At 56.2% G+C, this 27,959-nt stretch overlaps 10 non-coding genes across 10 annotated transcripts; all 10 read left to right on the top strand.

The window, feature by feature from the left end:
• Positions 1 to 336: 336 nt before the first annotated feature.
• Positions 337 to 430, top strand: LOC133085895 (small nucleolar RNA SNORD116). Its single transcript, XR_009699694.1, has one exon. It is a non-coding gene; the product is annotated as a small nucleolar RNA SNORD116 (small nucleolar RNA).
• A 2,689-nt stretch (positions 431 to 3,119) lies between these two features.
• Positions 3,120 to 3,213, top strand: LOC133085839 (small nucleolar RNA SNORD116). Its single transcript, XR_009699633.1, has one exon. It is a non-coding gene; the product is annotated as a small nucleolar RNA SNORD116 (small nucleolar RNA).
• Positions 3,214 to 5,908: 2,695 nt separating this feature from the next.
• LOC133085838 (small nucleolar RNA SNORD116) lies at positions 5,909 to 6,002 on the top strand. Its single transcript, XR_009699632.1, has one exon. It is a non-coding gene; the product is annotated as a small nucleolar RNA SNORD116 (small nucleolar RNA).
• Positions 6,003 to 8,697: 2,695 nt separating this feature from the next.
• LOC133085837 (small nucleolar RNA SNORD116) lies at positions 8,698 to 8,791 on the top strand. Its single transcript, XR_009699631.1, has one exon. It is a non-coding gene; the product is annotated as a small nucleolar RNA SNORD116 (small nucleolar RNA).
• A 2,690-nt stretch (positions 8,792 to 11,481) lies between these two features.
• On the top strand, positions 11,482 to 11,575 carry LOC133085836 (small nucleolar RNA SNORD116). Its single transcript, XR_009699629.1, has one exon. It is a non-coding gene; the product is annotated as a small nucleolar RNA SNORD116 (small nucleolar RNA).
• A 2,688-nt stretch (positions 11,576 to 14,263) lies between these two features.
• On the top strand, positions 14,264 to 14,356 carry LOC133086484 (small nucleolar RNA SNORD116). The gene has a single exon (XR_009700239.1). It is a non-coding gene; the product is annotated as a small nucleolar RNA SNORD116 (small nucleolar RNA).
• Positions 14,357 to 17,044: 2,688 nt separating this feature from the next.
• On the top strand, positions 17,045 to 17,138 carry LOC133085835 (small nucleolar RNA SNORD116). Its single transcript, XR_009699628.1, has one exon. It is a non-coding gene; the product is annotated as a small nucleolar RNA SNORD116 (small nucleolar RNA).
• Positions 17,139 to 19,826: 2,688 nt separating this feature from the next.
• Positions 19,827 to 19,920, top strand: LOC133085833 (small nucleolar RNA SNORD116). Its single transcript, XR_009699626.1, has one exon. It is a non-coding gene; the product is annotated as a small nucleolar RNA SNORD116 (small nucleolar RNA).
• Positions 19,921 to 22,609: 2,689 nt separating this feature from the next.
• LOC133085832 (small nucleolar RNA SNORD116) lies at positions 22,610 to 22,703 on the top strand. The gene has a single exon (XR_009699625.1). It is a non-coding gene; the product is annotated as a small nucleolar RNA SNORD116 (small nucleolar RNA).
• Positions 22,704 to 25,391: 2,688 nt separating this feature from the next.
• On the top strand, positions 25,392 to 25,485 carry LOC133085830 (small nucleolar RNA SNORD116). The gene has a single exon (XR_009699624.1). It is a non-coding gene; the product is annotated as a small nucleolar RNA SNORD116 (small nucleolar RNA).
• Positions 25,486 to 27,959: the final 2,474 nt, after the last annotated feature.

The following is a 27,959-nucleotide window of genomic DNA, read 5'->3' as shown; positions in this document are numbered from 1 at the left end:
TAAGGCTGGCCGTCGGCAAAGACAAGAAGACCTTCACGTTGTCTGATGACTGGATGTCCTAAGGAGAACTGGAAAAAGTGGGGCGGGCGCACGTTGCTGAGCGTGGCTGTGGATAACTCAGGACGGTAGGCATTCACCCATACTAAAATGTGTCATTGGATATTAGGTTTTCATCAGATGGGCCCAGTGGCTGCAAGAGTGGATTGATTGTTGTTCTTGCTGAGTGGCCTGAAGACTGTGGATTCCCCAGGAGGTTGGAATACTTCCGGGTCATGGCTCCTCTGCAGAGCCCCACGGCCTGCCCGTTTGTGTTCTGCAGCATCCCAGCATGTGTTTGGATAGATGATGACACCCTTCTATGCATTCCTTGGAAAATCTGAACATAATGAGTGAGAAAGTTTTACCGTCTCCTCATCGAAACTGAGGGTCCAGCACGTTTCCTCTCTCGGGGGTATGGGACAGTTAGGAGTGAGGGCCGACGTCCACTGCTGACAGGCATGCAAACACCACTAAAGGCTCCAGCATTGGAGGGACTCCTGTGTGAGGGTCGACCGTGTCTGCCCATAAGCTGGGTCATCTATGCATCACCGGGCCCTGCTAAAAGACCGCTGAGGGAATACAAGGGGGCAGGCTCTCCTGCTAGTCTTCAGAGTCGGAGCGTGTGCTGGTGGAGGCCCAGTGAGCTTGCAGCTTGGAGAGGTGTGTTTTGGGCAGGATCACGCTTTGTGCATGCCGCTTCGGAGGTTGATTCTGGAAGCCAAAATGAGCAAGCTTCCCTGGTTGGAGCCTGGAGCCTCAGGCCAGGCCTGTGGCCCTCTCTGATGTTGTGTGTGGTGTGGTGAGGTTCCTGAGTGCCCGGTGGGGCTGGAGCAGTGAGCGGGGGTGGGCTGGAGTTGAGCGATGGCAGAAGGGGGCCGATGGACTAGGCCTCGGGGCTGCCCCTGTCAGCTCCTCTGCTGAAGCTGCCGGCACACTGTTGGTGCTAAGTGGATCATCGTGGAGTGGGCTGAGGATCGAGTGCTGCATTTAAGCCTGTGTGGTGGCTGGGGGCCTGGAGAGAAAGTTAAAGTATCATGAGGACACGTCCTATGTAATGTCGTGGGATGGGCTGTCATCATTGGGTTGCAGGAGCTGGCCTCGGCTTCCCGAGGATGCGTCTTGTTCATGAAATGCTGGCATCAGCTGCCTGTGGAGAGGATGGCTTTGGCAGTTCATGAGGATGTAGTCAGGTAGTTAACCTGTGTAGAGTTGCGATCCCATTTCCGGAGGAGTGACTCCACACGGGTGTCTTGCGGGACGTAGAGAAGATGGACATGCTGAGGCATCTGTGCCGGCCTCCTTGGGGGTAGGTGAGTTATGGGAACAAGCCCTTTGGTCGTTTTGTTCCTTCTTTTGGGAATGTGCAAAGCGATAGTGTTTCTCCCGGAGGGCATGACGCGGCCGGCCCATGTGGCATGTAGGCCGTTCGAACAGCCAGAGCTTTATCCGGAGCTGTCCATTGGCCGGGAAGAGATGGGGACACTGTTGTCCTGCCAGGTGCCCTGCCGTGGCCAACCACCTTTCCCTTTCAGGCTTCCAAGTCCCCTCGCATGGCAGAGGTCTTCCATTGAAAGTCTGTCTGTGGTCCTCGGGGACAGTGCGTGTGATCACTGTGAGTTGCTCGGTAGTGTCGCTGTGGCAGTGGAGAATTGCTAGGATGCATGCGGTGCTGTGGGCCTCATCAAAGCAGACAGGCTTGCGGTCTGTCTTCCCTGGTGTTCAGTGTCCCCGTGTTCGCATGATGTCTGTGGCTTCAAGTAGGATTGACTCGCCCTGCAGGCAGCAGGAGGGCACTTAGCACGAGGCTGTGAAGCGTTCGAGCGTTTTCTCAGTGGTCTGGGCCGCGAAACCTGCCAGTTGGAAGCTTGCCGATACGTGGCAGGGAAGGTGGCCTAATTTCCGCTGTCGGGTTCCAACCAGTGTCCTGGTTGCTGAAGCCCAACACTTCCCGTTGTGGGCATTCCCACGGGGTCACGGAAAGTGATATGGTCTAGTTGGCGAGAAGAGGCACTTCGGCCAAAGTTCGTTAGCCCCTTGAGTAGTGCCGGGCTGCATCTTGCCTGTAGGCAACTGCAGGTCGGAGTCAGCCCCCACATGGGAAGTTCCCTTGCTTCTGGGAGTGCTGGGAGTGACCCCAAGGGCACATCAGATGTGCTTGTAGGTGGCAGGGTCTCCAGGTCCACGTAGATGTGACACCCAGGGCCGGGAGGCAGGTCTCGTCCAGTCTTTGTGCTTTGGTCAGAAGGCGTGGCTGTGGGAGAGCGGGAGTCTGTGACCTATTTCAGCAGCCCCTGGGGGTTAATCTTCGCATGCGGCCTCTTGAAGCTGACAGGGGTCTTTCTCCTTTCAATTGGGGGTCCAACCAGGGTGCTGTGTATAAACTATGGCGTTTACTGTTGGAGGTGTCTGCAGAGGGCCACAGCGACACCCAGAGACCAAGACGCGTATTCAGCGCCACACACAGGAACCCACAAGCGCATCGTCGTGCGCAGTCACAGTCACACACGCCCACTCACGTGAATACACAGATACAGTGTCTGACACACCGACCAATGTACGTGCCTAACTTCCTCCAGTCATGCTGTGAGACACGCAATCAGTTTTCGGTAATGGATAGTGTTACTTGGAAAGCAGGTTCTGGGCTCACGGCAAGGTAAGTGTTCGCAAGAATCATGTTCTCTGAACCGTGGTGCAATTCAGAAGCCTGCATGATTTCTGTCCACTTCTCAGGTGCAGCTGCAGGGTAAGGCTGGCCGTCGGCAAAGACAAGAAGACCTTCGCGTTGTCTGATGACTGGATGTCCTAAGGAGAACTGGAAAAAGTGGGGCGGGCGCACGTTGCTGAGCGTGGCTGTGGATAACTCAGGACGGTAGGCATTCACCCATACTAAAATGTGTCATTGGATATTAGGTTTTCATCAGATGGGCCCAGTGGCTGCAAGAGTGGATTGATTGTTGGTCTTGCTGAGTGGCCTGAAGACTGTGGATTCCCCAGGAGGTTGGAATACTTCCGGGTCATGGCTCCTCTGCAGAGCCCCACGGCCTGCCCGTTTGTGTTCTGCAGCGTCCCAGCATGTGCTTGGATAGATGATGACACCCTTGTATGCATTCCTTGGAAAATCTGAACATAATGAGTGAGAAAGTTTTACCGTCTCCTCATCGAAACTGAGGGTCCAGCACGTTTCCTCTCTCGGGGGTATGGGACAGTTAGGAGTGAGGGCCGACGTCCCCTGCTGACAGGCATGCAAACACCACTAAGGGCTCCAGCATTGGAGGGACTCCTGTGTGAGGGTCGACCGTGTCTGCCCATAAGCTGGGTCATCTATGCATCACCGGGCCCTGCTAAAAGACCGCTGAGGGAATACAAGGGGGCAGGCTCTCCTGCTAGTCTTCAGAGTCGGAGCGTGTGCTGGTGGAGGCCCAGTGAGCTTGCAGCTTGGAGAGGTGTGTTTTGGGCAGGATCACGCTTTGTGCATGCCGCTTCGGAGGTTGATTCTGGAAGCCAAAATGAGCAAGCTTCCCTGGTTGGAGCCTGGAGCCTCAGGCCAGGCCTGTGGCCCTCTCTGATGTTGTGTGTGGTGTGGTGAGGTTCCTGAGTGCCCGGTGGGGCTGGAGCAGTGAGCGGGGGTGGGCTGGAGTTGAGCGATGGCAGAAGGGGGCCGATGGACTAGGCCTCGGGGCTGCCCCTGTCAGCTCCTCTGCTGAAGCTGCCGGCACACTGTTGGTGCTAAGTGGATCATCGTGGAGTGGGCTGAGGATCGAGTGCTGCATTTAAGCCTGTGTGGTGGCTGGGGGCCTGGAGAGAAAGTTAAGGTATCATGAGGACACGTCCTATGTAATGTCGTGGGATGGGCTGTCATCATTGGGTTGCAGGAGCTGGCCTCGGCTTCCCGAGGATGTGTCTTGTTCGTGAAGGGCTGGCATCAGCTGCCTATGGAGGGGATGGCTTTGGCAGTTCATGAGGATGTAGTGAGGTAGGTAACCTGTGTAGAGTTGCGATCCCATTTGCGGAGGAGTGACTCCACACGGGTGTCTTGCGGGACGTAGAGAAGATGGACATGCTGAGGCATCTGTGCCGGCCTCCTTGGGGGTAGGTGAGTTATGGGAACAAGCCCTTTGGTCGTTTTGTTCCTTCTTTTGGGAATGTGCAAAGCGATAGTGTTTCTCCCGGAGGGCATGACGCGGCCGGCCCATGTGGCATGCAGGCCGTTCGAACAGCCAGAGCTTTATCCGGAGGAGTCCATTGGCCGGGAAGAGATGGGGACACTGTTGCCCTGCCAGGTGCCCTGCCGTGGCCAACCACCTTTCCCTTTCAGGCTTCCAAGTCCCCTCGCATGGCAGAGGTCTTCCATTGAAAGTCTGTCTGTGGTCCTCGGGGACAGTGCCTGTGATCACTGTGAGTTGCTCGGTAGTGTCGCTGTGGCAGTGGAGAATTGCTAGGATGCATGCGGTGCTGTGGGCCTCATCAAAGCAGACAGGCTTTCGGTCTGTCTTCCCTGGTGTTCAGTGTCTCTGTGTTCGCATGATGTCTGTGGCTTCAAGTAGGGTTGACTCGCCCTGCAGGCAGCAGGAGGGCACTTAGGACGAGGCTGTGAAGCGTTTGAGCGTTTTCTCAGTGGTCTGGGCCGCGAAACCTGCCAGTTGGAAGCTTGCCGATACGTGGCCGGGAAGGTGGCCTAATTTCCGCTGTCGGGTTCCAACCAGTGTCCTGGTTGCTGAAGCCCAACACTTCCCGTTGTGGGTATTCCCACGGGGTCACGGAAAGTGATATGGTCTAGTTGGCGAGAAGAGGCACTTGGGCCAAAGTTCGTTAGCCCCTTGAGTAGTGCCAGGCTGCATCTTGCCTGTAGGCAACTGCAGGTCGGAGTCAGCCCCCCCATGGGAGGTTCCCTTGCTTCTGGGAGCGCTGGGAGTGACCCCAAGGGCACATCAGATGTGCTTGTAGGTGGCAGGGTCTCCAGGTCCACGTAGATGTGACACCCACGGCCGGGAGGCAGGTCTCGTCCAGTCTTTGTGCTTTGGTCAGAAGGCGTGGCTGTGGGAGAGCGGGAGTCTGTGACCTATTTCAGCAGCCCCTGGGGGTTAAACTTCGCATGCGGCCTCTTGAAGCTGACAGGGGTCTTTCTCCTTTTCCTTTCAGTTGGGGGTCCAACCAGGGTGCTGTGTATAAACTATGGCGTTTACTGTTGGAGGTGTCTGCAGAGGGCCACAGCGACACCCAGAGACCAAGACGCGTATTCAGCGCCACACACAGGAACCCACAAGCGCATCGTCGTGCGCAGTCACAGTCACACACGCCCACTCACGTGAGTACACAGATACAGTGTCTGACACACCGACCAATGTACGTGCCTAACTTCCTCCAGTCATGCTGTGAGACACGCAATCAGTTTTCGGTAATGGATAGTGTTACTTGGAAAGCAGGTTCTGGGCTCACGGCAAGGTAAGTGTTCGCAAGAATCATGTTCTCTGAACCGTGGTGCAATTCAGAAGCCTGCATGATTTCTGTCCACTTCTCAGGTGCAGCTGCAGGGTAAGGCTGGCCGTCGGCAAAGACAAGAAGACCTTCGCGTTGTCTGATGACTGGATGTCCTAAGGAGAACTGGAAAAAGTGGGGCGGGTGCACGTTGCTCAGCGTGGCTGTGGATAAGTCAGGACGGTAGGCATTCACCCATACTAAAATGTGTCATTGGATATTAGGTTTTCATCAGATGGGCCCAGTGGCTGCAAGAGTGGATTGATTGTTGGTCTTGCTGAGTGGCCTGAAGACTGTGGATTCCCCAGGAGGTTGGAATACTTCCGGGTCATGGCTCCTCTGCAGAGCCCCACGGCCTGCCCGTTTGTGTTCTGCAGCGTCCCAGCATGTGTTTGGATAGATGATGACACCCTTGTATGCATTCCTTGGAAAATCTGAACATAATGAGTGAGAAAGTTTTACCGTCTCCTCATCGAAACTGAGGGTCCAGCACGTTTCCTCTCTCGGGGGCATGGGACAGTTAGGAGTGAGGGCCGACGTCCACTGCTGACAGGCATGTAAACACCACTAAAGGCTCCAGCATTGGAGGGACTCCTGTGTGAGGGTCGACCGTGTCTGCCCATAAGCTGGGTCATCTATGCATCACCGGGCCCTGCTAAAAGACCGCTGAGGGAATACAAGGGGGCAGGCTCTCCTGCTAGTCTTCAGAGTCGGAGCGTGTGCTGGTGGAGGCCCAGTGAGCTTGCAGCTTGGAGAGGTGTGTTTTGGCCAGGATGACGCTTTGTGCATGCCGCTTCGGAGGTTGATTCTGGAAGCCAAAATGAGCAAGCTTCCCTGGTTGGAGCCTGGAGCCTCAGGCCAGGCCTGTGGCCCTCTCTGATGTTGTGTGTGGTGTGGTGAGGTTCCTGAGTGCCCGGTGGGGCTGGAGCAGTGAGCGGGGGTGGGCTGGAGTTGAGCGATGGCAGAAGGGGGCCGATGGACTAGGCCTCGGGGCTGCCCCTGTCAGCTCCTCTGCTGAAGCTGCCGGCACACTGTTGGTGCTAAGTGGATCATCGTGGAGTGGGCTGAGGATCGAGTGCTGCATTTAAGCCTGTGTGGTGGCTGGGGGCCTGGAGAGAAAGTTAAGGTATCATGAGGACACGTCCTATGTAATGTCGTGGGATGGGCTGTCATCATTGGGTTGCAGGAGCTGGCCTCGGCTTCCCGAGGATGTGTCTTGTTCGTGAAGGGCTGGCATCAGCTGCCTATGGAGGGGATGGCTTTGGCAGTTCATGAGGATGTAGTGAGGTAGGTAACCTGTGTAGAGTTGCGATCCCATTTGCGGAGGAGTGACTCCACACGGGTGTCTTGCGGGACGTAGAGAAGATGGACATGCTGAGGCATCTGTGCCGGCCTCCTTGGGGGTAGGTGAGTTATGGGAACAAGCCCTTTGGTCGTTTTGTTCCTTCTTTTGGGAATGTGCAAAGCGATAGTGTTTCTCCCGGAGGGCATGACGCGGCCGGCCCATGTGGCATGCAGGCCGTTCGAACAGCCAGAGCTTTATCCGGAGGAGTCCATTGGCCGGGAAGAGATGGGGACACTGTTGCCCTGCCAGGTGCCCTGCCGTGGCCAACCACCTTTCCCTTTCAGGCTTCCAAGTCCCCTCGCATGGCAGAGGTCTTCCATTGAAAGTCTGTCTGTGGTCCTCGGGGACAGTGCCTGTGATCACTGTGAGTTGCTCGGTAGTGTCGCTGTGGCAGTGGAGAATTGCTAGGATGCATGCGGTGCTGTGGGCCTCATCAAAGCAGACAGGCTTTCGGTCTGTCTTCGCTGGTGTTCAGGGTCTCTGTGTTCGCATGATGTCTGTGGCTTCAAGTAGGGTTGACTCGCCCTGCAGGCAGCAGGAGGGCACTTAGGACGAGGCTGTGAAGCGTTTGAGCGTTTTCTCAGTTGTCTGGGCCGCGAAACCTGCCAGTTGGAAGCTTGCCGATACGTGGCCGGGAAGGTGGCCTAATTTCCGCTGTCGGGTTCCAACCAGTGTCCTGGTTGCTGAAGCCCAACACTTCCCGTTGTGGGTATTCCCACGGGGTCACGGAAAGTGATATGGTCTAGTTGGCGAGAAGAGGCACTTGGGCCAAAGTTCGTTAGCCCCTTGAGTAGTGCCAGGCTGCATCTTGCCTGTAGGCAACTGCAGGTCGGAGTCAGCCCCCCCATGGGAGGTTCCCTTGCTTCTGGGAGCGCTGGGAGTGACCCCAAGGGCACATCAGATGTGCTTGTAGGTGGCAGGGTCTCCAGGTCCACGTAGATGTGACACCCACGGCCGGGAGGCAGGTCTCGTCCAGTCTTTGTGCTTTGGTCAGAAGGCGTGGCTGTGGGAGAGCGGGAGTCTGTGACCTATTTCAGCAGCCCCTGGGGGTTAAACTTCGCATGCGGCCTCTTGAAGCTGACAGGGGTCTTTCTCCTTTTCCTTTCAGTTGGGGGTCCAACCAGGGTGCTGTGTATAAACTATGGCGTTTACTGTTGGAGGTGTCTGCAGAGGGCCACAGCGACACCCAGAGACCAAGACGCGTATTCAGCGCCACACACAGGAACCCACAAGCGCATCCTCGTGCGCAGTCACAGTCACACACGCCCACTCACGTGAATACACAGATACAGTGTCTGACACACCGACCAATGTACGTGCCTAACTTCCTCCAGTCATGCTGTGAGACACGCAATCAGTTTTCAGTAATGGATAGTGTTACTTGGAAAGCAGGTTCTGGGCTCACGGCAAGGTAAGTGTTCGCAAGAATCATGTTCTCTGAACCGTGGTGCAATTCAGAAGCCTGCATGATTTCTGTCCACTTCTCAGGTGCAGCTGCAGGGTAAGGCTGGCCGTCGGCAAAGACAAGAAGACCTTCGCATTGTCTGATGACTGGATGTCCTAAGGAGAACTGGAAAAAGTGGGGCGGGTGCACGTTGCTCAGCGTGGCTGTGGATAACTCAGGACGGTAGGCATTCACCCATACTAAAATGTGTCATTGGATATTAGGTTTTCATCAAATGGGCCCAGTGGCTGCAAGAGTGGATTGATTGTTGGTCTTGCTGAGTGGCCTGAAGACTGTGGATTCCCCAGGAGGTTGGAATACTTCCGGGTCATGGCTCCTCTGCAGAGCCCCACGGCCTGCCCGTTTGTGTTCTGCAGCGTCCCAGCATGTGCTTGGATAGATGATGACACCCTTGTATGCATTCCTTGGAAAATCTGAACATAATGAGTGAGAAAGTTTTACCGTCTCCTCATCGAAACTGAGGGTCCAGCACGTTTCCTCTCTCGGGGGTATGGGACAGTTAGGAGTGAGGGCCGACGTCCCCTGCTGACAGGCATGCAAACACCACTAAGGGCTCCAGCATTGGAGGGACTCCTGTGTGAGGGTCGACCGTGTCTGCCCATAAGCTGGGTCATTTATGCATCACCGGGCCCTACTAAGAGACCGCTGAGGGAATACAAGGGGGCAGGCTCTCCTGCTAGTCTTCAGAGTCGGAGCGTGTGCTGGTGGAGGCCCAGTGAGCTTGCAGCTTGGAGAGGTGTGTTTTGGGCAGCATCACGCTTTGTGCATGCCGCTTCGGAGGTTGATTCTGGAAGCCAAAATGAGCAAGCTTCCCTGGTTGGAGCCTGGAGCCTCAGGCCAGGCCTGTGGCCCTCTCTGATGTTGTGTGTGGTGTGGTGAGGTTCCTGAGTGCCCGGTGGGGCTGGAGCAGTGAGCGGGGGTGGGCTGGATTTGAGCGATGGCAGAAGGGGGCCGATGGAGTAGGCCTCGGGGCTGCCCCTGTCAGCTCCTCTGCTGAAGCTGCCGGCACACTGTTGGTGCTAAGTGGATCATCGTGGAGTGGGCTGAGGATCGAGTGCTGCATTTAAGCCTGTGTGGTGGCTGGGGGCCTGGAGAGAAAGTTAAGGTATCATGAGGACACGTCCTATGTAATGTCGTGGGATGGGCTGTCATCATTCGTTGCAGGCGCTGGCCTCGGCTTCCCGAGGATGTGTCTTGTTCGTGAAGGGCTGGCATCAGCTGCCTATGGAGGGGATGGCTTTGGCAGTTCATGAGGATGTAGTGAGGTAGGTAACCTGTGTAGAGTTGCGATCCCATTTGCGGAGGAGTGACTCCACACGGGTGTCTTGCGGGACGTAGAGAAGATGGACATGCTGAGGCATCTGTGCCGGCCTCCTTGGGGGTAGGTGAGTTATGGGAACAAGCCCTTTGGTCGTTTTGTTCCTTCTTTTGGGAATGTGCAAAGCGATAGTGTTTCTCCCGGAGGGCATGACGCGGCCGGCCTATGTGGCATGCAGGCCGTTCGAACAGCCAGAGCTTTATCCGGAGGAGTCCATTGGCCGGGAAGAGATGGGGACACTGTTGCCCTGCCAGGTGCCCTGCCGTGGCCAACCACCTTTCCCTTTCAGGCTTCCAAGTCCCCTCGCATGGCAGAGGTCTTCCATTGAAAGTCTGTCTGTGGTCCTCGGGGACAGTGCCTGTGATCACTGTGAGTTGCTCGGTAGTGTCGCTGTGGCAGTGGAGAATTGCTAGGATGCATGCGGTGCTGTGGGCCTCATCAAAGCAGACAGGCTTGCGGTCTGTCTTCCCTGGTGTTCAGTGTCTCTGTGTTCGCATGATGTCTGTGGCTTCAAGTAGGGTTGACTCGCCCTGCAGGCAGCAGGAGGGCACTTAGGAGGAGGCTGTGAAGCGTTTCAGCATTTTCTCAGTGGTCTGGGCCACGAAACCTGCCAGTTGGAAGCTTGCCGATACGTGGCCGGGAAGGTGGCCTAATTCCCGCTGTCGGGTTCCAACCAGTGTCCTGGTTGCTGAAGCCCAACACTTCCCGTTGTGGGCATTCCCACGGGGTCACGGAAAGTGATATGGTCTAGTTGGCGAGAAGAGGCACTTGGGCCAAAGTTCGTTAGCCCCTTGAGTAGTGCCGGGCTGCATCTTGCCTGTAGGCAACTGCAGGTCGGAGTCAGCCCCCCAATGGGAGGTTCCCTTGCTTCTGGGAGCGCTGGGAGTGACCCCAAGGGCACATCAGATGTGCTTGTAGGTGGCAGGGTCTCCAGGTCCACGTAGATGTGACACCCACGGCCGGGAGGCAGGTCTCGTCCAGTCTTTTTGCTTTGGTCAGAAGGCGTGGCTGTGGGAGAGCGGGAGTCTGTGACCTATTTCAGCAGCCCCTGGGGGTTAATCTTCGCATGCGGCCTCTTGAAGCTGACAGGGGTCTTTCTCCTTTCAGTTGGGGGTCCAACCAGGGTGCTGTGTATAAACTATATGGCGTTTACTGTTGGAGGTGTCTGCAGAGGGACACAGCGACACCCAGAGACCAAGACGCGTATTCAGTGCCACACACAGGAACCCACAAGCGCATCGTCGTGCGCAGTCACAGTCACACACGCCCACTCACGTGAATACACAGATACAGTGTCTGACACACCGACCAATGTACGTGCCTAACTTCCTCCAGTCATGCTGTGAGACACGCAATCAGTTTTCGGTAATGGATAGTGTTACTTGGAAAGCAGGTTCTGGGCTCACGGCAAGGTAAGTGTTCGCAAGAATCATGTTCTCTGAACCGTGGTGCAATTCAGAAGCCTGCATGATTTCTGTCCACTTCTCAGGTGCAGCTGCAGGGTAAGGCTGGCCGTTGGCAAAGACAAGAAGACCTTCGCGTTGTCTGATGACTGGATGTCCTAAGGAGAACTGGAAAAAGTGGGGCGGGTGCACGTTGCTCAGCGTGGCTGTGGATAACTCAGGACGGTAGGCATTCACCCATACTAAAATGTGTCATTGGATATTAGGTTTTCATCAGATGGGCCCAGTGGCTGCAAGAGTGGATTGATTGTTGGTCTTGCTGAGTGGCCTGAAGACTGTGGATTCCCCAGGCGGTTGGAATACTTCCGGGTCATGGCTCCTCTGCAGAGCCCCACGGCCTGCCCGTTTGTGTTCTGCAGCGTCCCAGCATGTGCTTGGATAGATGATGACACCCTTGTATGCATTCCTTGGAAAATCTGAACATAATGAGTGAGAAAGTTTTACCGTCTCCTCATCGAAACTGAGGGTCCAGCACGTTTCCTCTCTCGGGGGTATGGGACAGTTAGGAGTGAGGGCCGACGTCCCCTGCTGACAGGCATGCAAACACCACTAAGGGCTCCAGCATTGGAGGGACTCCTGTGTGAGGGTCGACCGTGTCTGCCCATAAGCTGGGTCATTTATGCATCACCGGGCCCTACTAAGAGACCGCTGAGGGAATACAAGGGGGCAGGCTCTCCTGCTAGTCTTCAGAGTCGGAGCGTGTGCTGGTGGAGGCCCAGTGAGCTTGCAGCTTGGAGAGGTGTGTTTTGGGCAGGATCACGCTTTGTGCATGCCGCTTCGGAGGTTGATTCTGGAAGCCAAAATGAGCAAGCTTCCCTGGTTGGAGCCTGGAGCCTCAGGCCAGGCCTGTGGCCCTCTCTGATGTTGTGTGTGGTGTGGTGAGGTTCCTGAGTGCCCGGTGGGGCTGGAGCAGTGAGCGGGGGTGGGCTGGAGTTGAGCGATGGCAGAAGGGGGCCGATGGAGTAGGCCTCGGGGCTGCCCCTGTCAGCTCCTCTGCTGAAGCTGCCGGCACACTGTTGGTGCTAAGTGGATCATCGTGGAGTGGGCTGAGGATCGAGTGCTGCATTTAAGCCTGTGTGGTGGCTGGGGGCCTGGAGAGAAAGTTAAGGTATCATGAGGACACGTCCTATGTAATGTCGTGGGATGGGCTGTCATCATTCGTTGCAGGCGCTGGCCTCGGCTTCCCGAGGATGTGTCTTGTTCGTGAAGGGCTGGCATCAGCTGCCTATGGAGGGGATGGCTTTGGCAGTTCATGAGGATGTAGTGAGGTAGGTAACCTGTGTAGAGTTGCGATCCCATTTGCGGAGGAGTGACTCCACACGGGTGTCTTGCGGGACGTAGTGAAGATGGACATGCTGAGGCATCTGTGCCGGCCTCCTTGGGGGTAGGTGAGTTATGGGAACAAGCCCTTTGGTCGTTTTGTTCCTTCTTTTGGGAATGTGCAAAGCGATAGTGTTTCTCCCGGAGGGCATGACGCGGCCGGCCCATGTGGCATGCAGGCCGTTCGAACAGCCAGAGCTTTATCCGGAGGAGTCCATTGGCCGGGAAGAGATGGGGACACTGTTGCCCTGCCAGGTGCCCTGCCGTGGCCAACCACCTTTCCCTTTCAGGCTTCCAAGTCCCCTCGCATGGCAGAGGTCTTCCATTGAAAGTCTGTCTGTGGTCCTCGGGGACAGTGCCTGTGATCACTGTGAGTTGCTCGGTAGTGTCGCTGTGGCAGTGGAGAATTGCTAGGATGCATGCGGTGCTGTGGGCCTCATCAAAGCAGACAGGCTTGCGGTCTGTCTTCCCTGGTGTTCAGTGTCTCTGTGTTCGCATGATGTCTGTGGCTTCAAGTAGGGTTGACTCGCCCTGCAGGCAGCAGGAGGGCACTTAGGAGGAGGCTGTGAAGCGTTTCAGCATTTTCTCAGTGGTCTGGGCCACGAAACCTGCCAGTTGGAAGCTTGCCGATACGTGGCCGGGAAGGTGGCCTAATTCCCGCTGTCGGGTTCCAACCAGTGTCCTGGTTGCTGAAGCCCAACACTTCCCGTTGTGGGCATTCCCACGGGGTCACGGAAAGTGATATGGTCTAGTTGGCGAGAAGAGGCACTTGGGCCAAAGTTCGTTAGCCCCTTGAGTAGTGCCGGGCTGCATCTTGCCTGTAGGCAACTGCAGGTCGGAGTCAGCCCCCCAATGGGAGGTTCCCTTGCTTCTGGGAGCGCTGGGAGTGACCCCAAGGGCACATCAGATGTGCTTGTAGGTGGCAGGGTCTCCAGGTCCACGTAGATGTGACACCCACGGCCGGGAGGCAGGTCTCGTCCAGTCTTTTTGCTTTGGTCAGAAGGCGTGGCTGTGGGAGAGCGGGAGTCTGTGACCTATTTCAGCAGCCCCTGGGGGTTAATCTTCGCATGCGGCCTCTTGAAGCTGACAGGGGTCTTTCTCCTTTCAGTTGGGGGTCCAACCAGGGTGCTGTGTATAAACTATGGCGTTTACTGTTGGAGGTGTCTGCAGAGGGCCACAGCGACACCCAGAGACCAAGACGCGTATTCAGTGCCACACACAGGAACCCACAAGCGCATCGTCGTGCGCAGTCACAGTCACACACGCCCACTCACGTGAATACACAGATACAGTGTCTGACACACCGACCAATGTACGTGCCTAACTTCCTCCAGTCATGCTGTGAGACACGCAATCAGTTTTCGGTAATGGATAGTGTTACTTGGAAAGTAGGTTCTGGGCTCACGGCAAGGTAAGTGTTCGCAAGAATCATGTTCTCTGAACCGTGGTGCAATTCAGAAGCCTGCATGATTTCTGTCCACTTCTCAGGTGCAGCTGCAGGGTAAGGCTGGCCGTCGGCAAAGACAAGAAGACCTTCGCGTTGTCTGATGACTGGATGTCCTAAGGAGAACTGGAAAAAGTGGGGCGGGTGCACGTTGCTCAGCGTGGCTGTGGATAACTCAGGACGGTAGGCATTCACCCATACTAAAATGTGTCATTGGATATTAGGTTTTCATCAGATGGGCCCAGTGGCTGCAAGAGTGGATTGATTGTTGGTCTTGCCGAGTGGCCTGAAGACTGTGGATTCCCCAGGCTTTTGGAGTACTTCCGGGTCATGGCTCCTCTGCAGAGCCCCACGGCCTGCCCGTTTGTGTTCTGCAGCGTCCCAGCATGTGCTTGGATCGATGATGACACCCTTGTACGCATTCCTTGGAAAATCTGAACAAAATGAGTGAGAACGCTCTACCGTCTCCTCATCGAAACTGAGGTCCAGCACGTTTCCTCTCTCGGGGGTATGGGACAGTTAGGAGTGAGGGCCGACGTCCCCTGCTGACAGGCATGCAAACACCACTAAGGGCTCCAGCATTGGAGGGACTCCTGTGTGAGGGTCGACCGTGTCTGCCCATAAGCTGGGTCATCTATGCATCACCGGGCCCTGCTAAAAGACCGCTGAGGGAATACAAGGGGGCAGGCTCTCCTGCTAGTCTTCAGAGTCGGAGCGTGTGCTGGTGGAGGCCCAGTGAGCTTGCAGCTTGGAGAGGTGTGTTTTGGGCAGGATCTCGCTTTGTGCATGCTGCTTCGGAGGTTGATTCTGGAAGCCAAAATGAGCAAGCTTCCCTGGTTGGAGCCTGGAGCCTCAGGCCAGGCCTGTGGCCCTCTCTGATGTTGTGTGTGGTGTGGTGAGGTTCCTGAGTGCCCGGTGGGGCTGGAGCAGTGAGCGGGGGTGGGCTGGAGTTGAGCGATGGCAGAAGGGGGCCGATGGAGTAGGCCTCGGGGCTGCCCCTGTCAGCTCCTCTGCTGAAGCTGCCGGCACACTGTTGGTGCTAAGTGGATCATCGTGGAGTGGGCTGAGGCTCGAGTGCTGCATTTAAGCCTGTGTGGTGGCTGGGGGCCTGGAGAGAAAGTTAAGGTATCATGAGGACACGTCCTATGTAATGTCGTGGGATGGGCTGTCATCATTCGTTGCAGGTGCTGCCCTCGGCTTCCCGAGGATGTGACTTGTTCGTGAAGGGCTGGCATCAGCTGCCTATGGAGGGGATGGCTTTGGCAGTTCATGAGGATGTAGTGAGGTAGGTAACCTGTGTAGAGTTGCGATCCCATTTCCGGAGGAGTGACTCCACACGGGTGTCTTGCGGGACGTAGAGAAGATGGACATGCTGAGGCATCTGTGCCGGCCTCCTTGGGGGTAGGTGAGTTATGGGAACAAGCCCTTTGGTCGTTTTGTTCCTTCTTTTGGGAATGTGCAAAGCGATAGTGTTTCTCCCGGAGGGCATGACGCGGCCGGCCCATGTGGCATGCAGGCCGTTCGAACAGCCAGAGCTTTATCCGGAGGAGTCCATTGGCCGGGAAGAGATGGGGACACTGTTGCCCTGCCAGGTGCCCTGCCGTGGCCAACCACCTTTCCCTTTCAGGCTTCCAAGTCCCCTCGCATGGCAGAGGTCTTCCATTGAAAGTCTGTCTGTGGTCCTCGGGGACAGTGCCTGTGATCACTGTGAGTTGCTCAGTAGTGTCGCTGTGGCAGTGGAGAATTGCTAGGATGCATGCGGTGCTGTGGGCCTCATCAAAGCAGACAGGCTTGCGGTCTGTCTTCCCTGGTGTTCAGTGTCTCTGTGTTCGCATGATGTCTGTGGCTTCAAGTAGGGTTGACTCGCCCTGCAGGCAGCAGGAGGGCACTTAGGAGGAGGCTGTGAAGCGTTTCAGCATTTTCTCAGTGGTCTGGGCCACGAAACCTGCCAGTTGGAAGCTTGCCGATACGTGGCCGGGAAGGTGGCCTAATTCCCGCTGTCGGGTTCCAACCAGTGTCCTGGTTGCTGAAGCCCAACACTTCCCGTTGTGGGCATTCCCACGGGGTCACGGAAAGTGATATGGTCTAGTTGGCGAGAAGAGGCACTTGGGCCAAAGTTCGTTAGCCCCTTGAGTAGTGCCGGGCTGCATCTTGCCTATAGGCAACTGCAGGTCGGAGTCAGCCCCCCAATGGGAGGTTCCCTTGCTTCTGGGAGCGCTGGGAGTGACCCCAAGGGCACATCAGATGTGCTTGTAGGTGGCAGGGTCTCCAGGTCCACGTAGATGTGACACCCACGGCCGGGAGGCAGGTCTCGTCCAGTCTTTTTGCTTTGGTCAGAAGGCGTGGCTGTGGGAGAGCGGGAGTCTGTGACCTATTTCAGCAGCCCCTGGGGGTTAATCTTCGCATGCGGCCTCTTGAAGCTGACAGGGGTCTTTCTCCTTTCAGTTGGGGGTCCAACCAGGGTGCTGTGTATAAACTATGGCGTTTACTGTTGGAGGTGTCTGCAGAGGGCCACAGCGACACCCAGAGACCAAGACGCATATTCAGCGCCACACACAGGAACCCACAAGCGCATCCCCGTGCGCAGTCACAGTCACACACGCCCACTCACGTGAATACACAGATACAGTGTCTGACACACCGACCAATGTACGTGCCTAACTTCCTCCAGTCATGCTGTGAGACACGCAATCAGTTTTCGGTAATGGATAGTGTTACTTGGAAAGCAGGTTCTGGGCTCACGGCAAGGTAAGTGTTCGCAAGAATCATGTTCTCTGAACCGTGGTGCAATTCAGAAGCCTGCATGATTTCTGTCCACTTCTCAGGTGCAGCTGCAGGGTAAGGCTGGCCGTCGGCAAAGACAAGAAGACCTTCACGTTGTCTGATGACTGGATGTCCTAAGGAGAACTGGAAAAAGTGGGGCGGGTGCACGTTGCTCAGCGTGGCTGTGGATAACTCAGGACGGTAGGCATTCACCCATACTAAAATGTGTCATTGGATATTAGGTTTTCATCAGATGGGCCCAGTGGCTGCAAGAGTGGATTGATTGTTGGTCTTGCTGAGTGGCCTGAAGACTGTGGATTCCCCAGGCGGTTGGAATACTTCCGGGTCATGGCTCCTCTGCAGAGCCCCACGGCCTGCCCGTTTGTGTTCTGCAGCGTCCCAGCATGTGCTTGGATAGATGATGACACCCTTGTATGCATTCCTTGGAAAATCTGAACATAATGAGTGAGAAAGTTTTACCGTCTCCTCATCGAAACTGAGGGTCCAGCACGTTTCCTCTCTCGGGGGTATGGGACAGTTAGGAGTGAGGGCCGACGTCCCCTGCTGACAGGCATGCAAACACCACTAAGGGCTCCAGCATTGGAGGGACTCCTGTGTGAGGGTCGACCGTGTCTGCCCATAAGCTGGGTCATTTATGCATCACCGGGCCCTACTAAGAGACCGCTGAGGGAATACAAGGGGGCAGGCTCTCCTGCTAGTCTTCAGAGTCGGAGCGTGTGCTGGTGGAGGCCCAGTGAGCTTGCAGCTTGGAGAGGTGTGTTTTGGGCAGGATCACGCTTTGTGCATGCCGCTTCGGAGGTTGATTCTGGAAGCCAAAATGAGCAAGCTTCCCTGGTTGGAGCCTGGAGCCTCAGGCCAGGCCTGTGGCCCTCTCTGATGTTGTGTGTGGTGTGGTGAGGTTCCTGAGTGCCCGGTGGGGCTGGAGCAGTGAGCGGGGGTGGGCTGGAGTTGAGCGATGGCAGAAGGGGGCCGATGGAGTAGGCCTCGGGGCTGCCCCTGTCAGCTCCTCTGCTGAAGCTGCCGGCACACTGTTGGTGCTAAGTGGATCATCGTGGAGTGGGCTGAGGATCGAGTGCTGCATTTAAGCCTGTGTGGTGGCTGGGGGCCTGGAGAGAAAGTTAAGGTATCATGAGGACACGTCCTATGTAATGTCGTGGGATGGGCTGTCATCATTCGTTGCAGGCGCTGGCCTCGGCTTCCCGAGGATGTGTCTTGTTCGTGAAGGGCTGGCATCAGCTGCCTATGGAGGGGATGGCTTTGGCAGTTCATGAGGATGTAGTGAGGTAGGTAACCTGTGTAGAGTTGCGATCCCATTTGCGGAGGAGTGACTCCACACGGGTGTCTTGCGGGACGTAGAGAAGATGGACATGCTGAGGCACCTGTGCCGGCCTCCTTGGGGGTAGGTGAGTTATGGGAACAAGCCCTTTGGTCGTTTTGTTCCTTCTTTTGGGAATGTGCAAAGCGATAGTGTTTCTCCTGGAGGGCATGACGCGGCCGGCCCATGTGGCATGCAGGCCGTTCGAACAGCCAGAGCTTTATCCGGAGCAGTCCATTGGCCGGGAAGAGATGGGGACACTTTTGCCCTGCCAGGTGCCCTGCCGTGGCCAACCACCTTTCCCTTTCAGGCTTCCAAGTCCCCTCGCATGGCAGAGGTCTTCCATTGAAAGTCTGTCTGTGGTCCTCGGGGACAGTGCCTTTGATCACTGTGAGTTCCTCGGTAGTGTCGTTGTGGCAGTGGAGAATTGCCAGGATGCATGCGGTGCCGTGGGCCTCATCAAAGCAGACAGGCTTGCGGTCTGTCTTCCCTGGTGTTCAGTGTCCCCGTGTTCGCATGATGTCTGTGGCTTCAAGTAGGGTTGAGTCGCCCTGCAGGCAGCAGGAGGGCACTTAGGACGAGGCTGTGAAGCGTTTGAGCGTTTCCTCAGTGGTCTGGGCCGCGAAACCTGCCAGTTGGAAGCTTGCCGATACGTGGCCGGGAAGGTGGCCTAATTCCCGCTGTCGGGTTCCAACCAGTGTCCTGGTTGCTGAAGCCCAACACTTCCCGTTGTGGGCATTCCCACGGGGTCACGGAAAGTGATATGGTGTAGTTGGCGAGAAGAGGCACTTGGGCCAAAGTTCGTTAGCCCCTTGAGTAGTGCCAGGCTGCATCTTGCCTATAGGCAACTGCAGGTCGGAGTCAGCCCCCCAATGGGAGGTTCACTTGCTTCTGGGAGCGCTGGGAGTGACCCCAAGGGCACATCAGATGTGCTTGTAGGTGGCAGGGTCTCCAGGTCCACGTAGATGTGACACCCACGGCCGGGAGGCAGGTCTCGTCCAGTCTTTTTGCTTTGGTCAGAAGGCGTGGCTGTGGGAGAGCGGGAGTCTGTGACCTATTTCAGCAGCCCCTGGGGGTTAATCTTCGCATGCGGCCTCTTGAAGCTGACAGGGGTCTTTCTCCTTTCAGTTGGGGGTCCAACCAGGGTGCTGTGTATAAACTATGGCGTTTACTGTTGGAGGTGTCTGCAGAGGGCCACAGCGACACCCAGAGACCAAGACGCGTATTCAGTGCCACACACAGGAACCCACAAGCGCATCGTCGTGCGCAGTCACAGTCACACACGCCCACTCACGTGAATACACAGATACAGTGTCTGACACACCGACCAATGTACGTGCCTAACTTCCTCCAGTCATGCTGTGAGACACGCAATCAGTTTTCGGTAATGGATAGTGTTACTTGGAAAGCAGGTTCTGGGCTCACGGCAAGGTAAGTGTTCGCAAGAATCATGTTCTCTGAACCGTGGTGCAATTCAGAAGCCTGCATGATTTCTGTCCACTTCTCAGGTGCAGCTGCAGGGTAAGGCTGGCCGTCGGCAAAGACAAGAAGACCTTCGCGTTGTCTGATGACTGGATGTCCTAAGGAGAACTGGAAAAAGTGGGGCGGGCGCACGTTGCTCAGCGTGGCTGTGGATAACTCAGGACGGTAGGCATTCACCCATACTAAAATGTGTCATTGGATATTAGGTTTTCATCAGATGGGCCCAGTGGCTGCAAGAGTGGATTGATTGTTGGTCTTGCTGAGTGGCCTGAAGACTGTGGATTCCCCAGGCGGTTGGAATACTTCCGGGTCATGGCTCCTCTGCAGAGCCCCACGGCCTGCCCGTTTGTGTTCTGCAGCGTCCCAGCATGTGCTTGGATAGATGATGACACCCTTGTATGCATTCCTTGGAAAATCTGAACATAATGAGTGAGAAAGTTTTACCGTCTCCTCATCGAAACTGAGGGTCCAGCACGTTTCCTCTCTTGGGGGTATGGGACAGTTAGGAGTGAGGGCCGACGTCCCCTGCTGACAGGCATGCAAACACCACTAAGGGCTCCAGCATTGGAGGGACTCCTGTGTGAGGGTCGACCGTGTCTGCCCATAAGCTGGGTCATCTATGCATCACCGGGCCCTGCTAAAAGACCGCTGAGGGAATACAAGGGGGCAGGCTCTCCTGCTAGTCTTCAGAGTCGGAGCATGTGCTGGTGGAGGCCCAGTGAGCTTGCAGCTTGGAGAGGTGTGTTTTGGGCAGGATCACGCTTTGTGCATGCCGCTTCGGAGGTTGATTCTGGAAGCCAAAATGAGCAAGCTTCCCTGGTTGGAGCCTGGAGCCTCAGGCCAGGCCTGTGGCCCTCTCTGATGTTGTGTGTGGTGTGGTGAGGTTCCTGAGTGCCCGGTGGGGCTGGAGCAGTGAGCGGGGCTGGGCTGGAGTTGAGCGATGGCAGAAGGGGGCCGATGGACTAGGCCTCGGGGCTGCCCCTGTCAGCTCCTCTGCTGAAGCTGCCGGCACACTGTTGGTGCTAAGTGGATCATCGTGGAGTGGGCTGAGGATCGAGTGCTGCATTTAAGCCTGTGTGGTGGCTGGGGGCCTGGAGAGAAAGTTAAGGTATCATGAGGACACGTCCTATGTAATGTCGTGGGATGGGCTGTCATCATTGGGTTGCAGGCGCTGGCCTCGGCTTCCCGAGGATGTGTCTTGTTCGTGAAGGGCTGGCATCAGCTGCCTATGGAGGGGATGGCTTTGGCAGTTCATGAGGATGTAGCGAGGTAGGTAACCTGTGTAGAGTTGCGATCCCATTTGCGGAGGAGTGACTCCACACGGGTGTCTTGCGGGACGTAGAGAAGGTGGACATGCTGAGGCATCTGTGCCGGCCTCCTTGGGGGTAGGTGAGTTATGGGAACAAGCCCTTTGGTCGTTTTGTTCCTTCTTTTGGGAATGTGCAAAGCGATAGTGTTTCTCCCGGAGGGCATGACGCGGCCGGCCCATGTGGCATGCAGGCCGTTCGAACAGCCAGAGCTTTATCCGGAGCAGTCCATTGGCCGGGAAGAGATGGGGACACTGTTGCCCTGCCAGGTGCCCTGCCGTGGCCAACCACCTTTCCCTTTCAGGCTTCCAAGTCCCCTCGCATGGCAGAGGTCTTCCATTGAAAGTCTGTCTGTGGTCCTCGGGGACAGTGCCTGTGATCACTGTGAGTTGCTCGGTAGTGTCGCTGTGGCAGTGGAGAATTGCTAGGATGCATGCGGTGCTGTGGGCCTCATCAAAGCAGACAGGCTTGCGGTCTGTCTTCCCTGGTGTTCAGTGTCTCTGTGTTCGCATGATGTCTGTGGCTGCAAGTAGGGTTGACTCGCCCTGCAGGCAGCAGGAGGGCACTTAGGACGAGGCTGTGAAGCGTTTGAGCGTTTCCTCAGTGGTCTGGGCCACGAAACCTGCCAGTTGGAAGCTTGCCGATACGTGGCCGGGAAGGTGGCCTAATTCCCGCTGTCGGGTTCCAACCAGTGTCCTGGTTGCTGAAGCCCAACACTTCCCGTTGTGGGCATTCCCACGGGGTCACGGAAAGTGATATGGTCTAGTTGGCGAGAAGAGGCACTTGGGCCAAAGTTCGTTAGCCCCTTGAGTAGTGCCAGGCTGCATCTTGCCTATAGGCAACTGCAGGTCGGAGTCAGCCCCCCAATGGGAGGTTCCCTTGCTTCTGGGAGCGCTGGGAGTGACCCCAAGGGCACATCAGATGTGCTTGTAGGTGGCAGGGTCTCCAGGTCCACGTAGATGTGACACCCACGGCCGGGAGGCAGGTCTCGTCCAGTCTTTTTGCTTTGGTCAGAAGGCGTGGCTGTGGGAGAGCGGGAGTCTGTGACCTATTTCAGCAGCCCCTGGGGGTTAATCTTCGCATGCGGCCTCTTGAAGCTGACAGGGGTCTTTCTCCTTTCAGTTGGGGGTCCAACCAGGGTGCTGTGTATAAACTATGGCGTTTACTGTTGGAGGTGTCTGCAGAGGGCCACAGCGACACCCAGAGACCAAGACGCGTATTCAGTGCCACACACAGGAACCCACAAGCGCATCGTCGTGCGCAGTCACAGTCACACACGCCCACTCACGTGAATACACAGATACAGTGTCTGACACACCGACCAATGTACGTGCCTAACTTCCTCCAGTCATGCTGTGAGACACGCAATCAGTTTTCGGTAATGGATAGTGTTACTTGGAAAGCAGGTTCTGGGCTCACGGCAAGGTAAGTGTTCGCAAGAATCATGTTCTCTGAACCGTGGTGCAATTCAGAAGCCTGCATGATTTCTGTCCACTTCTCAGGTGCAGCTGCAGGGTAAGGCTGGCCGTCGGCAAAGACAAGAAGACCTTCGCGTTGTCTGATGACTGGATGTCCTAAGGAGAACTGGAAAAAGTGGGGCGGGCGCACGTTGCTCTGCGTGGCTGTGGATAACTCAGGACGGTAGGCATTCACCCATACTAAAATGTGTCATTGGATATTAGGTTTTCATCAGATGGGCCCAGTGGCTGCAAGAGTGGATTGATTGTTGGTCTTGCTGAGTGGCCTGAAGACTGTGGATTCCCCAGGCGGTTGGAATACTTCCGGGTCATGGCTCCTCTGCAGAGCCCCACGGCCTGCCCGTTTGTGTTCTGCAGCGTCCCAGCATGTGCTTGGATAGATGATGACACCCTTGTATGCATTCCTTGGAAAATCTGAACATAATGAGTGAGAAAGTTTTACCGTCTCCTCATCGAAACTGAGGGTCCAGCACGTTTCCTCTCTCGGGGGTATGGGACAGTTAGGAGTGAGGGCCGACGTCCCCTGCTGACAGGCATGCAAACACCACTAAGGGCTCCAGCATTGGAGGGACTCCTGTGTGAGGGTCGACCGTGTCTGCCCATAAGCTGGGTCATTTATGCATCACCGGGCCCTACTAAGAGACCGCTGAGGGAATACAAGGGGGCAGGCTGTCCTGCTAGTCTTCAGAGTCGGAGCGTGTGCTGGTGGAGTCCCAGTGAGCTTGCAGCTTGGAGAGGTGTGTTTTGGGCAGGATCTCGCTTTGTGCATGCCGCTTCGGAGGTTGATTCTGGAAGCCAAAATGAGCAAGCTTCCCTGGTTGGAGCCTGGAGCCTCAGGCCAGGCCTGTGGCCCTCTCTGATGTTGTGTGTGGTGTGGTGAGGTTCCTGAGTGCCCGGTGGGGCTGGAGCAGTGAGCGGGGGTGGGCTGGAGTTGAGCGATGGCAGAAGGGGGCCGATGGACTAGGCCTCGGGGCTGCCCCTGTCAGCTCCTCTGCTGAAGCTGCCGGCACACTGTTGGTGCTAAGTGGATCATCGTGGAGTGGGCTGAGGATCGAGTGCTGCATTTAAGCCTGTGTGGTGGCTGGGGGCCTGGAGAGAAAGTTAAGGTATCATGAGGACACGTCCTATGTAATGTCGTGGGATGGGCTGTCATCATTCGTTGCAGGCGCTGGCCTCGGCTTCCCGAGGATGTGTCCTGTTCGTGAAGGGCTGGCATCAGCTGCCTATGGATGGGATGGCTTTGGCAGTTCATGAGGATGTAGTGAGGTAGGTAACCTGTGTAGAGTTGCGATCCCATTTGCGGAGGAGTGACTCCACACGGGTGTCTTGCGGGACGTAGAGAAGATGGACATGCTGAGGCATCTGTGCCGGCCTCCTTGGGGGTAGGTGAGTTATGGGAACAAGCCCTTTGGTCGTTTTGTTCCTTCTTTTGGGAATGTGCAAAGCGATAGTGTTTCTCCCGGAGGGCATGACGCGGCCGGCCCATGTGGCATGCAGGCCGTTCGAACAGCCAGAGCTTTATCCGGAGCAGTCCATTGGCCGGGAAGAGATGGGGACACTGTTGCCCTGCCAGGTGCCCTGCCGTGGCCAACCACCTTTCCCTTTCAGGCTTCCAAGTCCCCTCGCATGGCAGAGGTCTTCCATTGAAAGTCTGTCTGTGGTCCTCGGGGACAGTGCCTGTGATCACTGTGAGTTGCTCGGTAGTGTCGCTGTGGCAGTGGAGAATTGCTAGGATGCATGCGGTGCTGTGGGCCTCATCAAAGCAGACAGGCTTGCGGTCTGTCTTCCCTGGTGTTCAGTGTCTCTGTGTTCTCATGATGTCTGTGGCTTCAAGTAGGGTTGACTCGCCCTGCAGGCAGCAGGAGGGCACTTAGGAGGAGGCTGTGAAGCGTTTCAGCATTTTCTCAGTGGTCTGGGCCACGAAACCTGCCAGTTGGAAGCTTGCCGATACGTGGCCGGGAAGGTGGCCTAATTCCCGCTGTCGGGTTCCAACCAGTGTCCTGGTTGCTGAAGCCCAACACTTCCCGTTGTGGGCATTCCCACGGGGTCACGGAAAGTGATATGGTCTAGTTGGCGAGAAGAGGCACTTGGGCCAAAGTTCGTTAGCCCCTTGAGTAGTGCCGGGCTGCATCTTGCCTATAGGCAACTGCAGGTCGGAGTCAGCCCCCCAATGGGAGGTTCCCTTGCTTCTGGGAGCGCTGGGAGTGACCCCAAGGGCACATCAGATGTGCTTGTAGGTGGCAGGGTCTCCAGGTCCACGTAGATGTGACACCCACGGCCGGGAGGCAGGTCTCGTCCAGTCTTTTTGCTTTGGTCAGAAGGCGTGGCTGTGGGAGAGCAGGAGTCTGTGACCTATTTCAGCAGCCCCTGGGGGTTAATCTTCGCATGCGGCCTCTTGAAGCTGATAGGGGTCTTTCTCCTTTCAGTTGGGGGTCCAACCAGGGTGCTGTGTATAAACTATGGCGTTTACTGTTGGAGGTGTCTGCAGAGGGCCACAGCGACACCCAGAGACCAAGACGCGTATTCAGTGCCACACACAGGAACCCACAAGCGCATCGTCGTGCACAGTCACAGTCACACACGCCCACTCACGTGAATACACAGATACAGTGTCTGACACACCGACCAATGTACGTGCCTAACTTCCTCCAGTCATGCTGTGAGACACGCAATCAGTTTTCGGTAATGGATAGTGTTACTTGGAAAGCAGGTTCTGGGCTCACGGCAAGGTAAGTGTTCGCAAGAATCATGTTCTCTGAACCGTGGTGCAATTCAGAAGCCTGCATGATTTCTGTCCACTTCTCAGGTGCAGCTGCAGGGTAAGGCTGGCCGTCGGCAAAGACAAGAAGACCTTCGCGTTGTCTGATGACTGGATGTCCTAAGGAGAACTGGAAAAAGTGGGGCGGGCGCACGTTGCTCAGCGTGGCTGTGGATAACTCAGGACGGTAGGCATTCACCCATACTAAAATGTGTCATTGGATATTAGGTTTTCATCAGATGGGCCCAGTGGCTGCAAGAGTGGATTGATTGTTGGTCTTGCTGAGTGGCCTGAAGACTGTGGATTCCCCAGGCGGTTGGAATACTTCCGGGTCATGGCTCCTCTGCAGAGCCCCACGGCCTGCCCGTTTGTGTTCTGCAGCGTCCCAGCATGTGCTTGGATAGATGATGACACCCTTGTATGCATTCCTTGGAAAATCTGAACATAATGAGTGAGAAAGTTTTACCGTCTCCTCATCGAAACTGAGGGTCCAGCACGTTTCCTCTCTCGGGGGTATGGGACAGTTAGGAGTGAGGGCCGACGTCCCCTGCTGACAGGCATGCAAACACCACTAAGGGCTCCAGCATTGGAGGGACTCCTGTGTGAGGGTCGACCGTGTCTGCCCATAAGCTGGGTCATTTATGCATCACCGGGCCCTACTAAGAGACCGCTGAGGGAATACAAGGGGGCAGGCTCTCCTGCTAGTCTTCAGAGTCGGAGCGTGTGCTGGTGGAGGCCCAGTGAGCTTGCAGCTTGGAGAGGTGTGTTTTGGGCAGGATCACGCTTTGTGCATGCCGCTTCGGAGGTTGATTCTGGAAGCCAAAATGAGCAAGCTTCCCTGGTTGGAGCCTGGAGCCTCAGGCCAGGCCTGTGGCCCTCTCTGATGTTGTGTGTGGTGTGGTGAGGTTCCTGAGTGCCCGGTGGGGCTGGAGCAGTGAGCGGGGGTGGGCTGGAGTTGAGCGATGGCAGAAGGGGGCCGATGGAGTAGGCCTCGGGGCTGCCCCTGTCAGCTCCTCTGCTGAAGCTGCCGGCACACTGTTGGTGCTAAGTGGATCATCGTGGAGTGGGCTGAGGATCGAGTGCTGCATTTAAGCCTGTGTGGTGGCTGGGGGCCTGGAGAGAAAGTTAAGGTATCATGAGGACACGTCCTATGTAATGTCGTGGGATGGGCTGTCATCATTCGTTGCAGGCGCTGGCCTCGGCTTCCCGAGGATGTGTCTTGTTCGTGAAGGGCTGGCATCAGCTGCCTATGGAGGGGATGGCTTTGGCAGTTCATGAGGATGTAGTGAGGTAGGTAACCTGTGTAGAGTTGCGATCCCATTTGCGGAGGATTGACTCCACACGGGTGTCTTGCGAGACGTAGAGAAGATGGACATGCTGAGGCATCTGTGCCGGCCTCCTTGGGGGTAGGTGAGTTATGGGAACAAGCCCTTTGGTCGTTTTGTTCCTTCTTTTGGGAATGTGCAAAGCGATAGTGTTTCCCCCGGAGGGCATGAGGCGGCCGGCCCATGTGGCATGCAGGCCGTTCGAACAGCCAGAGCTTTATCCGGAGCAGTCCATTGGCCGGGAAGAGATGGGGACACTGTTGCCCTGCCAGGTGCCCTGCCGTGGCCAACCACCTTTCCCTTTCAGGCTTCCAAGTCCCCTCGCATGGCAGAGGTCTTCCATTGAAAGTCTGTCTGTGGTCCTCGGGGACAGTGCCTGTGATCACTGTGAGTTGCTCGGTAGTGTCGCTGTGGCAGTGGAGAATTGCTAGGATGCATGCGGTGCTGTGGGCCTCATCAAAGCAGACAGGCTTGCGGTCTGTCTTCCCTGGTGTTCAGTGTCTCTGTGTTCTCATGATGTCTGTGGCTTCAAGTAGGGTTGACTCGCCCTGCAGGCAGCAGGAGGGCACTTAGGAGGAGGCTGTGAAGCGTTTCAGCATTTTCTCAGTGGTCTGGGCCACGAAACCTGCCAGTTGGAAGCTTGCCGATACGTGGCCGGGAAGGTGGCCTAATTCCCGCTGTCGGGTTCCAACCAGTGTCCTGGTTGCTGAAGCCCAACACTTCCCGTTGTGGGCATTCCCACGGGGTCACGGAAAGTGATATGGTCTAGTTGGCGAGAAGAGGCACTTGGGCCAAAGTTCGTTAGCCCCTTGAGTAGTGCCGGGCTGCATCTTGCCTATAGGCAACTGCAGGTCGGAGTCAGCCCCCCAATGGGAGGTTCCCTTGCTTCTGGGAGCGCTGGGAGTGACCCCAAGGGCACATCAGATGTGCTTGTAGGTGGCAGGGTCTCCAGGTCCACGTAGATGTGACACCCACGGCCGGGAGGCAGGTCTCGTCCAGTCTTTTTGCTTTGGTCAGAAGGCGTGGCTGTGGGAGAGCAGGAGTCTGTGACCTATTTCAGCAGCCCCTGGGGGTTAATCTTCGCATGCGGCCTCTTGAAGCTGATAGGGGTCTTTCTCCTTTCAGTTGGGGGTCCAACCAGGGTGCTGTAAATAAACTATGGCGTTTACTGTTGGAGGTGTCTGCAGAGGGCCACAGCGACACCCAGAGACCAAGACGCGTATTCAGTGCCACACACAGGAACCCACAAGCGCATCGTCGTGCACAGTCACAGTCACACACGCCCACTCACGTGAATACACAGATACAGTGTCTGACACACCGACCAATGTACGTGCCTAACTTCCTCCAGTCATGCTGTGAGACACGCAATCAGTTTTCGGTAATGGATAGTGTTACTTGGAAAGCAGGTTCTGGGCTCACGGCAAGGTAAGTGTTCGCAAGAATCATGTTCTCTGAACCGTGGTGCAATTCAGAAGCCTGCATGATTTCTGTCCACTTCTCAGGTGCAGCTGCAGGGTAAGGCTGGCCGTCGGCAAAGACAAGAAGACCTTCGCGTTGTCTGATGACTGGATGTCCTAAGGAGAACTGGAAAAAGTGGGGCGGGTGCACGTTGCTCAGCGTGGCTGTGGATAACTCAGG

This window comes from Eubalaena glacialis, chromosome 2, assembly GCF_028564815.1.
Source record: "Eubalaena glacialis isolate mEubGla1 chromosome 2, mEubGla1.1.hap2.+ XY, whole genome shotgun sequence".
Lineage (NCBI taxonomy): Eukaryota > Metazoa > Chordata > Mammalia > Artiodactyla > Balaenidae > Eubalaena > Eubalaena glacialis.
This window is presented reverse-complemented; position numbering and strand designations above follow the sequence as displayed.